Source organism: Phoxinus phoxinus (assembly GCF_949152265.1).
Source record: "Phoxinus phoxinus genome assembly, chromosome: 6".
NCBI classification, from domain to species: Eukaryota; Metazoa; Chordata; class Actinopteri; order Cypriniformes; family Leuciscidae; genus Phoxinus; species Phoxinus phoxinus.
The window spans coordinates 10039302-10044388 of NC_136881.1; positions in this window are offsets into that span (position 1 = coordinate 10039302).

Genomic DNA, 5087 nt, shown 5'->3' on the forward strand with positions numbered 1-5087 from the left:
TTAAGGAACAAGACAACAAGAGAGAGAGACCCTTCACCTTTGTAATTATTATGCCAATAAGCAAGTTTTTATTTAGGAGAGAGACAAGTGTGTTATGTTTTGGGTTAATTATTTGCATATCCCTTACGCAAAGGAAGTGTATTCAAGTGTTCTAATAGTATAATTATTTTAAACTAAAAATAAGAAAGTATACTTTCAGTCTATTTTTTATGTAGCCTACTTCTCAGAAAATATGTACTTCTCAGAAATATACTTAAAGCTGCCGTCGGCAATTTTTTTTTTGATCAAATTCAGTGAAATTGACACTATAATCCGACAGAACAAAATAAATAAGGTGGTTTTAGAAAAAAAAACCAAGCTTCTAACTCCACCTGGAGCGTGTTATTTTGTTTTGCAAAAATCCACCGTCCCGGATCATCGGGTCTAATCAGCGCAGGGGGGTGTGAGATCTGACTGTCAATCACAGGACGTGCACAAATCACAGATCCCCCTCCCTCGCGCAGACGCGGACGTTACAATATCAAATGCACACGACATGCCTGAAGTTCGCCTGAAGATTGTACGAAGCGTGATGGCAGAGAGAAAATCTAATATCAAGCTTCCAATTCCTCGGTTATTGCTATCTGGATAGGTTAGCCAGGGCACCTCCGAGTCTATGGTGTAGATTGTACTGAAGAGACGGATGCGTTCACAGAAAATCAGGTACACACGCACTGACGATGGGCGGGTGCTCGTTGGTAGTGGGGGAGGGGCATGAGAGTTGTAAACATTCAAAATTTTGTCTAAGTCCACTCAATCTGCCAGACTTGCCGACGGCAGCTTTAAAATTGCACTTAATTATACTTGACTTATACTGACAGAAAGTTCTAAGTATTTTTGCCCTATACTTGTACTCAATCTTTTGATCGAGATATACTGAAGTATAATTAAGTATTCTAAGTATATTTGGCTTGTAGTTGTGTTTACTATTTTGATTGAATAGCCTATCAAATACTTTTTTCCACATAGTTTTAGGTACTGTCTTATACACTTATAATGCTTGAAAATATTGATTTATGAAAACAGATATGTTCCTAATTCTGAGTATCAGAATTTTTGTGAAGGCTAGTTCACTGGTAGTGTGCATAGGAATTTACTTCAAATCCTTAACTCTTTCCCCGCCTCTGATGGAAATTTCCGGCTGTCCGTGTTTTCACTGTTATACGGTAGGGGGCGCTATGACACATCTTCTAGTACAGAATCTCGGGATCAAAGAACAGGTGAAGAAGAAGCAGAAACAAGTGATAGAAGATTGCTTACGCAAATGTAAAACAACACCATCATCAAATATTAAACAGTATATAAATCAAAAGGAGGAAACGACTGTGAAGCTTTCTGGGTGTTGATGGACTCAATCTACTCCCTCTGTGTTTTGATCATCATTCTGAATCTGATCCAGATGTAGTCTTTGACAAAAATGTGATATTCTCAGCTTTTTGTTTAAAATGTTGCTTTTTTTCTGAAACGAACTCACATTCAAGTATTGATAAAAAAAAGGATGCATGAAGCTAGGATTAAATGGTTTCAAAATGGAAAGAGTTAAAGTACAGTTAAAAGTATATTTCAAGTATAAAAAATCAATACCTAAATAGGAACATAGTAGGCTAGTACTTCAAGTGCAAAAAGAATATAAACGGTAAACGATAAGTTCACTTAAAACTTACAAGTATACTTGCAGTATAAAACTACTGCAACGACCCGTTCTATTGAGAAGGGCTTGATGTGTGAAATTTTCAGTTGCTAAACAGGAATCCAGCCCCAGCCGACAGATCACCAAAGACACAAAACATAAATTTCACAAAAAATATAATTTACTAAGGAATTAAAAGTAATTAAATGAAGGGGCCATGGCTTCAGGGTGCCCCAAGGCCAACATAATAAACAAAATAGACTTACAACATATATAAATTACCTAATTGCCAAAAATTCCCTAACTCCCTATAAAAAAAAAAAACACACAAACAAGGTCAAAATAAATGACAGGACACCCCTACGCTCCTAAAACATAAATAATCTAATTAAATCATCAAAAACACAAGTATAAGGCCATTACACAAAGAAACATAATCAAAAGAAGGTTTTGGGATCTGTCGACGGGAGGAGGAATCCAGCAGAGCTCTTTACACCAGAAGGCCAATGCCAGAATTAGCTCCCCATCTTTTGATAGTATCCACCAATCAGGTCCCTCCATCGGCAGCCAATCCCTGCACACATATACAGAAAACTACAACAACCCACACACGAACACAGATGCCACAGGTTCGTAACACCACTAAACTAGTAGTTTACTGAGAGTATACTTCAATGTGTACTTTCATAAACTAAAAAAATGTGCTACAAGTATTAATGTAATAAACTACTAGTAGTACTAGTATACTTATAAGTTCACCTATATGCAGTACAAATGTGAAATGTAGTTGTGAACTAGTTGCACTTAAAGTATACTACTGTTACACTTATAGTAAACGTATACTTTTATATACTAAAAAGCCGGCCAATTTAGTCCCAGCCAGTATTGATATAGTACACAAGTTTACTAATACATTTATATTAGTATACTTAATACATAAAGTAGGCTATATACTTAAAAAATATACATTACTTAGGTATACTTCATAAAATGAACTTGAAATACTTCCTTTTCGTAAGGGATTGCAACATACCATAAACGTGTTTTCTCTTGGTGTGCTTTTGTACCTATTCTAAATAGACAGACAGACAGACAGATAGATAGATAGATATATATAGATAGAGAGATTGATAGATAGATATATAGATAGATAGACAGATAGATAGATAGATAGACAGATAGATAGATAGATCAACTCAGAATCCTATATGCGTGTTTTATGCATGTTAAACCTTAACTTGAGAATGACAAGGAAAACAACCCATTTTGTAAATGTGGTCTCAGACTTTTGAACCCCACAGTAGATCTAGCTGGTGACAGTCACATTCGTGTTACAATATTCTAAGCACCCAAAGTGACGGCAGGCCTCTGATCCGATTTATGGAACTTAATTTGCCGCCTGAGGTCAACCTTGTTAGGGGGACTGATTTGACCGTCGCACCAGAAGGCTAGGAATCCTCCTGATAGGCCAGATGCTCTCTCTCCCCTCAAGATGTCCCTGTAAACCAAACCCTAAGCCCTTTATCTTCACCTCAAAACATTTATACTGACCCATGCCCCTCAGAACAGGATATCAGGGTCATGAGTCTAAAACAACAGCAAAACACAGATACGCACCCAAAACAAACAACCACGCAGGAATGTTCCGGGGTTAAACACAGGTTAAGCTCTATCGCATCTGTGGAGTCCTGTCGATTATCACAGACAATACCTTCCTGTGTGCAAAACAAAGCATTTACAGTAATAATACATTTACAGTGGAAGTTGATTGGTAAGGCATTATCATAAGACTAAAACAGACTTTTTTAGTTATATTGTCCTTTTAGCAGTCCAACTACAGTTATATGCTAATTAACTTAATCATGGTATTCTTGCAAGTTAAATAGTTTATTTGTTCACGAAACAAGTTGAAAGAAAATGTATTAAATTTTCCATATACAAGGTTATTAAACCATTTTATCATACTAACCTCATTTTTGGCAGAAGATTCAAACATTTTGTTTATTTTAATATTCATCCTCCTGGTGTAATCCCTTTTAAAGAAAGATTGAGCGAGTATATAAAGTATGTGCAATAAAACATTCAGGCCACTATTCTAGCACCAGCTTCCACAAAAAGTGACAAAATTCAAACAATAACTACTCTCTCAGACAATCGATTATTACTCACTATCAGATGTGATAACAAGCTTTAACAAACACACTTAAGCCCGAGATTGACACAAAACAATATTACAGCAAATGTTTAAAGCCTCATGCTTTTTTAAAGAAAAACTCATGCAAAGATAAACCAATACATCTAAATTAAAAATAAATAAATAAACAATTAACGCCTTAAAGTGTGCAAAACATTGAACAAAACACATTCTACATTATTTCACCTTTAAGGTAATTTAAAACAAAGGGGTGATTCCAGTAAATGTCGCTGCCTATACACACTGTAAACACGAATAAGTTGGCAAAACTCAAAAAATGTAAGGCAATCAGTTGCCTTGTGCCAAATGTTTTAAGTTAAGAAATTCTAAGTTTAAGTAAGCAGAACTGGCAGATTTTTATTTTGTACTCATTCATTTTAATTGTTCTTAACTTGAAATGTTTGAGTACACTAATTCATACAATTAACTTTTTCATGTAATCTCAATGTGAACACTTTTAGTAGTATAAACTTAGATAGCTTTAACAAGTTCGCTAAAGTACTAATTTGTTAACATGTTAATAACAGTTTAATTTAATGCTACACTGTGTATTTTTTTAAGTTGATTCTTAGCAAAAACCACTTTGTTCTTTCAAAATTATATGTGCTCATTAATGTATAATTACTTCTCAACTAATCAAGTATTCTCGTAAGCGCAGAATCTGCTGTTTATAATAAATACGGGTGAGCTGCTTGAATGGCGGAAGCCATGTTGCGCCTCAATCTTGAAAATACATTAGCCAAAAGAGGGACATACCTGAAAATTCAAGCTTCGCATTTCACGTTTTTACACTCTGTGACGAATGTGAGGGGGAGATTACTCGCGACTGCCGGCAGATTTGAAATAATACGGCCACCGTATAGTTAAAACACCCTCTGAATGGGAGGGGCTAGAAAGTAATATTCAGTTGTATGGTAGTCATATACAATTTCACCGCTAGATGGGAGCAATTCCAACACAGTGTAGCTTTAAGTTTGTCCTACTCAAACCAATTAATTATTTTGAGCGTTAGGGTTGAAAGGTGATTTTTTATTTTATTTTAATGTTATTTGACTAGAGAAAAAAAGGATGTTGTCTTAACTTTTGCCAAATATGTAGGAAAACTTCAACACCCATAATGCACTAGACAAGTTTACCATCCAAGGCCCCTCCCACCAGTCAGTTATCGATATGCTTACCAGAGTCAAATACTGCCAAATACCACATACTAGGAAATACTTTTAA